The sequence below is a fragment of the Juglans microcarpa x Juglans regia genome, chromosome 8D, assembly GCF_004785595.1.
Source record: "Juglans microcarpa x Juglans regia isolate MS1-56 chromosome 8D, Jm3101_v1.0, whole genome shotgun sequence".
Taxonomy (NCBI): domain Eukaryota; kingdom Viridiplantae; phylum Streptophyta; class Magnoliopsida; order Fagales; family Juglandaceae; genus Juglans; species Juglans microcarpa x Juglans regia.
The window spans coordinates 32505693-32517994 of record NC_054608.1 but is presented as its reverse complement, the minus strand read 5'-3'; the positions used below and the strand labels follow the sequence as shown (position 1 = coordinate 32517994).

General features: G+C 35.7%; 1 protein-coding gene across 3 annotated transcripts in view; it reads left to right on the top strand.

The window, feature by feature from the left end:
- The window catches only part of LOC121242831 (TMV resistance protein N-like), a 68292-nt gene that overhangs the window by 44446 nt on the left and 11544 nt on the right, over positions 1-12302 (top strand). The window contains exon 1 of one of the 3 annotated variants that reach the window (XR_005935990.1): positions 2582-2952. The exons of the other annotated variants lie outside the window; for them this stretch is intronic. The gene's annotated coding sequence lies outside the window, so the exon portion shown is untranslated. Of the gene's footprint in view, positions 1-2581; positions 2953-12302 lie in introns of those variants that run through there. 3 annotated transcript variants of the gene reach the window in all.

The window sequence follows — 12302 nt, the reverse complement described above, 5'->3', positions numbered from 1 at the left end:
CAAAATTACTTAAATCAATAAAATACTATTAATGAATGTCATATTCTGAAGAGTTATTATATTCTCAAGCCGACGTGTAAAGCAATATCATCCAAATCACTTAAATGATAAGATTTAGTTTGTAAGATTTAAGTTTTAAAATTTATCTTCTAATTCAAATTATACCATATAAGCACTTTATTATGTGTGCTCTACATATTGGCTTGAGAATTGAATTTTTCTATTATGAAACTAAGATGTCACTGTTGTATATCAATGTCAAGTTGTTGAGAACATTAGCAACAAGTTTAAAAAAAAAAAAACAAGACAAATTGAACTATTTTAGTCAAAATTAATAGGGGTTTTTTTGGATATGATATTTTCTTAATTCTTGAATGAAATAATGTTGTTTAGGATTATTCTCTAAATTTTAAATAAAGCAATATTCAACAGCCATTTCGCCAACTCTATGTACGCACCAAAATGCTGAACTCCGTTCATAAAATTTGGTGTTCATATTGATGTTTTCTGTGTAAGAACATTTTACATATATTTATTTTATGAAAAATTCGGAAGTCCTCAAACTGCGGTCTCTTTTATTTTATACCACAAATTTCGAAAAAATCTAATTACAACCCTAAGAAATTGCATATAATTTACCAATTAAATTGGTCTAGCGGCACGCGCGTTCTTGATATATATAGTGAATTTTTTTTTTAAGTTTATCTACACTATTTTCAAAGTTCCTTTTTTTGTACCTTTTTTAAGTATTGAGTTTGATAAAAACTGCCAATCCCTACCACGAATAGAAATTAATGTTCCACCAATTACTTTTCTAATATATATATATATATATATATATACATATATATATTGCAACAACTACTCATGCTATGCGAACTGTTACACTTCTAAATTAATTCGTAAGTTTTCAACAGTTGTTAGTTCGAATGGTAGGGCTCATTTTCCTGCATTTAGTACTTAACTTGGGGTCAACCAATAGGACGATTAGGATTCAGTTCGACAAGGATATAAATGTAACTTTCTTCGGACCCTACCAATAATGTCATTTATTACATGAGAATAAAATTGTGCCTAATTAAATCATGTTCCCATGCATGTCTTTTAACGTGATCAATAAGTCAAGTTCATGAATTTTCTTTTAATCCATTTGCATTGGTAGGAATGAATCTAAATTTATCCAGGAGATTGTTCCAAAGGTCTCAAGAATAGTACTAAATTGTACATACTTGCATATTGCCGAGTATCCGGTGGGAATAAAGTCTCGTATGAAAGATATTAATATGCTTTTATGTATTGAGATGAATGACACACGCATGATAGGGATTTTCGGAATTGGAGGAATTGGTAAGACAAATATTACAAAAGTGATGTATAACCTCATTGCTGATCAGTTTGAATAGACTTCTTTCTTTGAAGATGTTAGAGAATCTTCAAAACCAGATAAGGGCGGTCTTATCCAATTGTAAGCGAAAATCCTTTCTAAGATCCTAAGATATTCAAGTATGAAGGTTGGTCATGTTGATTGAGGAATCAATTTGCTAAAGCAGAGACTTCGCCATAAAAAGATCCTTTCGGTTCTTGATGACGTTGATCATTTGGACCAATTAGAAAAACTATATGGAAGATGTGATTGGTTTGGTTTAGGAAGTCGAATCATCATAACAACAAGAGATAAGGGTTTACTAATTAAGCATGGTGTTGGTTTGAAATATCCTACGAAGGAAATGGATCACGATGAAGCTCTTAAGCTCTTTAGCCAGTATGCCTTCAAAAGTGGCAAACCTGATTATGGTTTGGCAGAACTTATAGAACATGCATTGCATTATGCTGGTGGCCTTCCACTTGCTTTAAAAGTGGTAGGCTCAAATCTATATGGAGAAGATATACATTAATGGAAAGCGAATTGGAAAAGTACAAAAGAATTCCAGAAGAAAATATCCAAGAAAAACTCAAAATAAGTTACAATGGATTAGATTATTATACGCGAAAGATTTTTCTTGACATTGCATGTTTCTTCAAATGAGACGAGAGAATATGCCAACAAAGTGTTGAAAAGTTGTGGTTTCTTTCCCTATGCTGGTATCAGAAAGCTCAATAATAAATGTCTCATAACTATCGATACGACCGATTGAGGATGCATGACTTACTAGAAGATATGGGTAAAGAAATTATTCGACATGAATCACCCAAAGAACTTGGGAAGCGCGGTAGATTATACTTTCACTAAGATGTTCGTGAAGTACTTGAAAACAATAAGGTTAGATTCACTTTGTAAGAAATATGATTTTACTCCTGAGTTGTCTCTTTTTTCCTCAAATTGAATCTACTATTAAATTAAACGACATGGATCTAGAAATACATATAAGTCATATAGACACACGTAGTCATCCTCCATATGAAACCAATTCCGGTCCCCATTTTTCTAAAGAGGAAAAATACTATGATTATCTTATCCTGTTTTAGTATTCTTTTGTTAAACTAAGTAATACGTATACACCATATAAAGAAAGATGCAGCTTATGTTTGTTGTTTACTTCTTACAAAATGGAAAAGTAATTTATTCACAGTTTGTAAAAAAGAAAACTTCTATAATTTTAGAAAGCGTTGAATTATAGGGAATTTATCTTCGACTTTTTATAGAATGCTTGTGCATTCTCTCACTAGGGTACAAAGCAAATAGAAGGCATATTGGTAGATCTGCCTCCAGGGGACCGCATGATACCCTTGAGTCCCAAGGTGTTTGCAAAGATGAAAAGGCTCAGAATATTTATAAACCGCAACGTAAGTTTTTGTGGAAGATTGAATTATTTGCCTAATGAGTTAAGAGTTATTGATTGGCTAGAATATCCTTTCCAGTCTCTGTCATCTAATTTCCATGGAGAGAAACTCATTGTTTTAAGGATGGATAGTGGCATGATTAGAGAGATAGGCGTGAGATTGTTATCTAAGGTACGTATATTTATTTTCAATAAAGTCTATCTATACATCTTCATTGAAGGTATGCAGTGAATTTCATTTAATAGCTAATATATTTCCTTTATTTTGTTCTTTTTAACAGAATTTAACAAGTATGAATCTCTGTAACTATAAATACTTGACAAAAATATTGAATCTTTCAAGGTGCTCAAATCTAAAGCAGTTGATTCTTGATGGATGCAAAAATTTAGTTGATGTTCATGATTCTGTTGGATTTCTAGATAATCTTGTTGAATTAAGATTTTATAATTGCTCCAATCTAAAGAGTTTGCCAAGAAGCTTCAAGTTGAGATCTCTAAAATCACTTGAGCTTGGAGGTTGTATAAGCCTTGAAAACTTTTCTGAAATCGAGTGTGAAATGGAACATTTGAAGTGTGTACGGTTACATAGAACCATAATAAAAGAGCTACCTTCATCTATTACAAACCTCACTGGACTCAAAGAGTTATTTTTGTATGGGTGCAAAAGCTTTGTGATTCTTCCAATAAATATTTTTCAGTTGGAACATCTAAAGGATGTTAGCGTCGCTAATTGTTGAAATTTTGTAAATTTCATAAAGGAAGTGGGGCATAATGGACAATCAAGGCCAAGTACACAGAAAAATGAAATTTCATCAGGTGCAGAACTGCTCGCATCGTTGCCTCCAATTAAGAGTTCAAGCATTTCTACAGAGGATTCTTTCTCAACACCATGGACATCTCCATCTCTGGTTTTACCAGAATCAAATTTATTAAAGACATTTAATTTCTCATCCAGTTTGAGGAAATTACATCTATCTAATTGTGCTATTGTTAGCCTTCCTCCATGCATAGAAGGATTTGTTGGATTGTGGCACCTTGATTTGAAAGATTGCAAGCAACTTGAAGAAATTCTACAACTTCCACAAAATATTGGAGTGGCAAATGCTGGAGGATGCATGTCATTGGTACGCTTTCCTCATTTATCATCAGAATTTTCATTTAGAACACCCGACTTAAAACAGCTAAGATGGATTGACTTATCAGATTGCAATAAAATGCATGTAAATGTAGGGAATCATGCGCCAAATCCAATATTGCTTCAGGTATATATTTATAATCTAATTTCTAATTTCTATCGCAAGGAGACTACTTCTTATATATATTTGGTTTAATAGGAACGCTTTCGGATGAAAACTTAAGTAGGATTATATATCTAAAAAGTAGGATTCCAAAGTGGTTCAAGTATCGCAAGGAGACTAATTCATAAAGTAATTATTGTGAAATAGACATTAATAATGTGCTCCTGCGTAGGCATGAGATCGTGGCATTAGTTTTGTGTGTTGTTGTTGGGCCTATTTCGGTGGGACTCGAAATTGTTATTGTCTCGATAAGTGGTAAGAGGATTGGACTTGATATGTGTCTATTTCCTCCAATGGGCCCAAATCATGTATGGCTACAATACATAGCTGCAAATTGTATTGAGATACAACCGATGTATAGGGAGGCCGGGAACAATCTGAGGTTTATATTTCAAAGTACTTACTCAAAGGAAGCAATCTTAAAGGGTGTTGGAGTACATCTAATATACAAGAATGACGATTTCATGGATTGTATTCAAATTTCAAAGAGATACCGAGATGATGGTGATCATCACTTGGAACCCGATTGGAACCCACAACAGAAGATGCAATCTTCAACCTTGAGCATTGCGGATTGGGAAGATGTTGATGCTGATTTCATTAAAGAAGATTTGGATTTAGAACTTCGACTTGGGTATGCATAGTCGTAGATCGATGAGATTGACTTTCCGTAGCATGGGTGGTGTTTAGCTGGTTGGTGGGTGTGGTTTATATCATGCTGATGAGTGCAGTGCAACATGGAGATCATATGAGCAATCTCCAGATATCATCGGATTTATGTCATTCTTTTGTTAGTGTAATTTCGTTCCTAGCTGTTTAACTTTGTCCCAATTGCCCAATGTATGCATTTGTTTGATTAGGTTATACGCAAAAGTGGCATCATTATTTTGGGATTAATATAAGAAGAATTAGTACTCGAGAAAAGCCAAAAAGACATAACATAATTGACAATTAGAATCATCAGTATTTCAAACCTATATATATACACAATATTCAAGCAAATAATCAAAGAAGTCGACGTTCCACATTTGTTTCAATATTGCAAGTCAAAATAAATGAAATCTTCCAAATTTTGAATAGATTAATGGTGATTACACTCAATCGGAATGGTGCTTAATTTGTTTGTGGATCTTTGGCAATTTATCTCAAGTGGACGTATTCAATTCAAAGGAATCTTGAGATGGGAGGTATGCTTAAGGCTCTAAGCAAACTGGAACATGAAGTAAATGATTAGGCGATCAACAGTTTAAAATTAAGCTTTAGCCATGATGAGAGGATTGCAAATGGCAATCCAAATGGGAATTGGGGAGATAATTACATTACTTCAGCTTCAATACTAATCTATGTAGTAAGGAGATGTGGTAAATGCGGTCGGAAAGTTACAATAATGTTTCAAATGCCTTCAGGTGAATCATATACATCATGTTTGTAGACAAGGTAATTTAATTAATGAAGCTGCTCATAAACTAGCTAGCAATAAATGCAAATTAAGTTCTTGAATAATATTGCAATTTGTTAGTTTTTTTTTCTTTTTTTTTTAATTTTGTTATGAAAAGCTATTCATTGAGGATAGTTATGGACAGTTAGCTCATCTTAATACACAGTTAGATCAAGTGGACGTGAGATTTTGTTCGAGAATGAGAAGCTTGGAGAAAAGTACACATGTTACAAGCTTAAGGCTTTGGTCATGATAATATTTGTTTGGCTTGCAGTTAAGAGATTATTCACATTTGGGCTTTAAAAAAACCTCCCAATAATATTATATGATAGTACTTTGTTGATGAGTACATACATCTTCAAGTTAGTGGGAGTGGAATTATTTTTAATCCAATTTGTAGATGATATTTTGTGTCCAAATATTGTAAATTTTGGAAAGGAATCCAAGCTCCCACTAATGCTTCCTACAACAAATTCAAGCATTTCTATTTTCTAGAGTTGAAGTTCGATATGCATGTAATTTGAATCTTAATCAATGCAATAGCCTCAAGAATCTCCCTAGAAGGCTCAAGTTGAGATCTTTAAAATCACTTCTCTCTCTCTCTTTTTTTTTTTAAGAAGAGCAGGAAGTCACATGTCCAAGAGTGACCTCCTCCCAAATTTATTCATAATGCCCTCACTTATGGCTGAGGAATAACGTAGTAACAAGAAATGGCCCATGGGAAAACCCATCAGGACTGCAACCAAGAAAACAATCTATGACAATCTTATGTATGGACAAAGGAAACAAAACCACAAATACCAAAAAAAAACTAAACTCTTAGAGATGGGAGGCCTAAGAAATCCAAATGAAGCAAACCACGAAGAGTCCACAGTAGAGCGCAATTATTAGAAAAAACCAAGTTGGCACCTAAGGCCCATTCCTTGGCTAACCAATCCGCCACCATATTACCTTCACGGAACACATGTTGAAACTGGCAATGAGAACACATGTTTAAAATAACTTTACCTTAGAAGGTTATGTTAGAAAATAAAGAAGTTGCAGGGAAGATGAACAAGCAGAGACAGAGAGAACTCAGTGAGGAAAAGATTGAGAGAATGTTCTCATTCCACCGTAATTTATTAGTACTACAAAACGATAGCCTGGGGCTTTATTCAAAAATATAAACCAAAAGAAGAGGGGGACAAAGAATAACCAATTCCACTATTTGTATACAAATGCCAGCACCTATCTACAATCAAATAATGTTCCCTAACTAACTCTGCTGAGGTGGCAAGAATATCCCAGCAGCAGTACCCAGTTGTCATGTGCCCATTTCCATATTTTGTGCTTCTATTCTCTGCGTGAGGGCTATAGAATCATCTGGTGTACCATCAACAGATCATGATACATATTCAATTCACTCAAATTTAAGTGGTCTTTGTGACTCCCCCTCAAGATGGGCATAGATATTCAGAATGCCCATCTTGGATAGTAGAAAGTGGAAAGTGGTAGCAGATAAAGCCTTAGTAAAAATGTATGCAAGCTAAAACTTTGAGGCTATGTGTACTGGTATGAGGACCTTGGACAACACATTTTCTCTAACAAAATGACAATCTAACTTAATATGTTTGATTCTTTCGTGAAAAACTGGATTCTTTATGAGATGTAAGGCTGCTTGGCTGTCACAGTACAAAAGTGCAGGCATGGTATGATCAGTGTTAAGGTCTTTCATTAAAGAGATGAGCCAAGTAATCTTACTGCTAGTATGAGCTAGGGCTCGGTACTCTAACGCGATACGATAGCTTGCTTTTTAGATTTCCAGTTAATGAAAGAATCATCAATAAAAATGCAAAAACCAATCACTAATCTCCTAGTTTCTGGACACACTATCCATTTTGAGTCACTGAAGGTCTTTATATGCATAGAAGATTGAGATGAGAGAAAAATGCTTTGCCCTATAGAACCTTTCAAATACTTCAAAACTTTGTGGGCTGCATGCATCTGTGTTTGTGTTGGCTTGTCCATAAATTCACTGAGGATACTAACAACATATGTATTGTCAAGTCTAGTTATTGAGAGGTAAATCAATCTTCCAATCAGCCTTCTGTAGCTTGTGTAATTAGTCAATAAATCCGAGGATGAGTGTGAGAGTTTATGATTGACCTCTATTGGAATGCTGACCGCCTTACAACCAAGGAGTCCAGCATTCTCAAGGACATCGAGTGTGTATTTCCTTTGGCACCAATGAATGCCAGCAGTTAATCTAGCAACTTCCAAGCCTAAGAAGTATTTTATGATGCCTAGATCGTTGGTTTTGAATTGAGAGTGCAAATAAGCCTTAATATTGTCAATAACTGTCATATTAGAACTCCTTATAATTATGTCATCCACATAAACCAAGAGGGCTATAAAACCATGTTCATCTTTTTTTGTAAATAAAGAATAATCAGATTTAGACTATTAAAAGCCAATTGAAGTAAGAACAGCGGAGAATTTTGAGTACAATAAAGGGAGGCCTGTTTAAGGCCATAAAGGGACTATCCAAACGAGATAAAATGATTTTGTGGGATTCGGCCAATAATCCATGTTTTCCATTCTAATTGAGTTTGTTTGATAGCTAGGTTCTATTTTGGGTAGACTTTCAGTCTTAATAAAAATATATCGGTAACGGGCATGTTGTAGTATTATGAATATTATGCTTTGGAAAGGACTCAGACCTTCATGCCCGTGTGATTTCTAGTCACGCGTGTCTATCGCCTCACCATCAAGGCATCTCAAAGATAATTCATATTCTATGAAGATGATATATATAATTATTTAGTGTGATTTAGTATGGAATATATGACAAAGGTGAAGAGAAGATCGAAGAGTTTAGTTTTCAAATATTTCTTCTTTGAACATATTAATCTGACCCCATGTAAGCACACGGGAATACCACCTCATAGCATTATTGCCGCTAGAAGTGTTACAGTGGAGTTGTAGAAGTGTAACAGAAAATTTTTTATACGGTAGTTAAGGTATGGGGAACCGATCCTCTCATGGTATCTTTCATGAGAAACAAACAAACAAATACCGTAGACTACTAGACCCTTGCCGACAATATTAAACTATAATCATTAGTTCATGTTCGTTGAAATGATATCTTGCATCAGTTGTTATATTGTATGATAGTGAAAACTTAAAAATTAGAAATTATTGTTGTCCTTCCTCCATGCATAAAAGGATTTGTTAGATTGTATAACCTTATTTTGGTAGGCTGCAAGCAACTTGAAGAAATTCTACAACTTCCAATAAATATAGAAGCAGTAATTACTTGACTTTCCTATGGTATTAGCAAAATCTTCATTTGGTACTCCCACCTTAAAAAGGCTAAAATCAATTGGCTTATCGAATTGCAATAAAATGCATGTAAATAAAGGGAATCATGCACCAAATCCATTATTAATTCAGGTATATATTTCTAATCCATTTCTCTAATTTCTCTTTGTTTGATATGCCTTATTTTATAGCTTGTATTTACTTTGTCCTTATAGCGCTACAGAGATTCATTAAGCTCGTCGTGCTTCTTGTACAAGCAGGTACGGTCTCTTTACAACGACAAACATTGTTTGTCGAGCAACTCCTTCTCCTGACGGAGTGATGCAAACCCAAATTTATATGGGGTATATAGGTCCAGATTCTACATTGATTGCATTGAAGTATTATTTTAAGAAGATGAATATGTATAAATATAGAAGCAAAAGCTTAATATCTTCCTTGGACAAAGGAAAATATTAGTTATTTTCCTTCAAATCATATATTTATGCTCACTCTTACTTTGTTTGTAAATATTTGGTTTGAAGTTTGGAAATGATCCTGATTTTGATTTTGACCAAATTTTTGGTAGGATTCTTGTTTATTTATGTATTAATTTCTCATACAATAATTTAGATTTTTTCATTTTTAGAAAAATCATCATAATTTCTACTTTTGCAGCTATTTAAGTTCGGCTTGTGTGGTTCATAAAATAATTTCAAATTTTAATATTAATCAATATTATTCAGAGTTGTTATCTCTGTATTTTTGGGCAATTCTCTTGTCTTCCTTTCCTATGAATTATCTGTTGAAACTAGCCTGCGGAATAATCACTATTATGTCCAGCGTCAGTTGGTATCAGAGCTTAAGCATCTTTCATGGGGTTATATCTCATCAATTTGCATAGCTGGTGGTCGTCGTGGGCAGGTTTCGAACAAGGAAGTCCTGCAATGTGATCATATTGTTCAGGATGTGATGATTGAGGATTTGCAGAGACAGATTGTAGAGTTAACTCGATGTCTAACGATGCAGGATATCGGTAATTGTGAGATGGAAGATCATGATTCGGATTCTAGTTTTGAGAACCCGTATCACAGACGTGCTCTATTTTGGGAGTACAGTGGTACAATGGAGCATCATACGGACCTTGGCTTCAGAGTTAATTTACCAGAATTTCCTGGTACTCTTCAAGCTAAAGGTTTTGTTGATTTATTGCAAGAGATTGAGTGGATTTACTACTCTAAGGAAGAAGAGTTTGATGATGGATATTCTTCCATAGGGTGGAACTCTATACCAATCTACGACACCTATCCTGATGAAGATAACTTAGTGGATGAGATATCTATTTTTATTGAAAACATAGAAAATTTGGAAAAAGAAAATGGTGGCGAAGTTTTGAAATTTGAAGATCGTGAAACAACTTATGAGACAGTTACTTTGTTGATTTTCTTGGAGTTGAGGATTTTTTTTCAAATTCTCCTATGCAAAATTTTTTTTTTTGGACTTGAGATGTGGGAAAGAAACTTAATTTTTGAGTATAAGATGCTCAATATTATTTTTATTTAGAGCTGATCAAATCAATTTTAACTTTTCATGATCATTGAGACGATATAATAAAGGGAGATAAATATTGGTCTAATTGGACGTCCAAAAGATCGAGGTAAGAAAGTTTAGAATTCGAGGATGAAATCTCTTCAACCCGATGAAAATGATGCAAACCCAAATTGATATGGGGTATCTAGGTCCAGATTCCGCGTTGATTGCATTGAATTACTACCTTAAGAAGATGAATCTGTACAAATATGGAAGTAAAAGCTCAATATCTTCCTTGGACTAAGGGCAATATTAGTTATTTTCTTCAAATTATATATTTATGCTCACTCTTACTTTGTTAGTAAATATTTGGTTCAAAGTTTGGAAATGACCTTGATTTTTATTTTGACCAAATTTTTGGTAAGTTCATGTTTATTTATGTATTAATTTCTCATACAATAATTTAGGTTTTTTTAGTTTTGGAAAAATCTTCATAGTTTCGAATTTTGCAGCTATTTAAGTCCGGCTTGTGGGTTTCATAAAATAATTTCAAATTTTACTATTAATCAATATTATTCAGAGTTTCTTTCTCTGTGTTTTAGGGCGATTCTCTTGTCTTCCTTCCGTGTGAATTATTTGTTGAAACTAACCTGCAGAAAAATCACTATTCTATTTGGCATCCGGAGATAGTCAACGTTCACGTTTAGATCCCAGAGGGAGTCCTTGGCCTTCGACAACGCGTCGATACGCTCATGGTAGCTTCGAATGGTCTCCTCCAACTCCATTTCAAGACGAGACAAATGATCTCGCCAAGAGGCCCGTTCCTCTTTCAGCACCCTAAGCTCAAACTGGCTACGAGCAGCCCTCCCTTCTTGACCAGCCGAGATCACTCTTGAGGTTGGATGCTTCCTCACAGAGACTATCAACATCTTCCACTGAGTGAGTATAACCCTCGACCTGATTGAGAGCCTCCTCCAACTCAGCCTTCTTGGCCTGCAGCCTGGCGACCTCCTTTCACGCCCAGTAAGGGAACATCCATCTGGTGCACACCTCCTCTTCAAAGCTAGCTCAGTCGCCTACAACACAGGCTGAAAGCTGGTCTACCCCATGTCAAGCCACACTTATCAAGGTAAAGTCACTTATGAAGGTGAATTTAGGGGGAAACAGTCAAAAGGTTTACTGAAGAAAAGAGGTTTCTAAGTTCACTCACCATCTTGTGGACAGAGTTGGCATTCACCTCATCATCACCTACGGCATTCCATGCAGCTGAAGACCTAGAGCAATCCTCACTCTTAGGAGACCTCAAACCACGGAGTGAGCCGAGAGGATAAGATGGAAAAGCGGAAGTGGAAGGAGGCGAATGTCCTCCACCCATGAAGGCTTCAGCCCCGCCTCTGTCTGTGGGCAGGGGAGAATCCTTGCCCCGCTCCTCATCTTGTATGGAAACCACTTCTTACTCACTTCCTCTAACCGGAGTAGAAGAAACGACCCCTTTTGGGGCCACGAGAGAGGAAACCTACTCTCCCAAGGAAACACTAAATGGTGAGGAGGGTGTTGAAACCCTACCCTCACTCAAGTCCAAATCGATTGGGTCCTCACGAGAGAGACTTTTGTTGTTGATAGGAACAATGGAGGTCTCGCTACCCTAAATGGTAAAAGGAACCAAGTGTGGGGTGAGCTCCCTATCACCCACTTCTTCCCTAGGAGGATCCTCGGCCTGCTGCTCTGGAATCGACGCGGCGACAACATCGCAACTATCTAGCTCACCCGAACCTGTTGGTGCCATCCCAGCTTCCTCGGGCGCCCTCATGGGAGTAGCATCCCAAGGTGCACTGGAGGAGGAGTCCAAGAGGCCCTGAAAGGAGGATAGGTCGATGTCAGCATCTTCCTTGTCATCAATTATCCCTTGATTGCCTAGCGAGGTCGATGGAAGAGTAAAGGTTGGCGAATGCGTGAAATCTACGACTGTGGAATGGA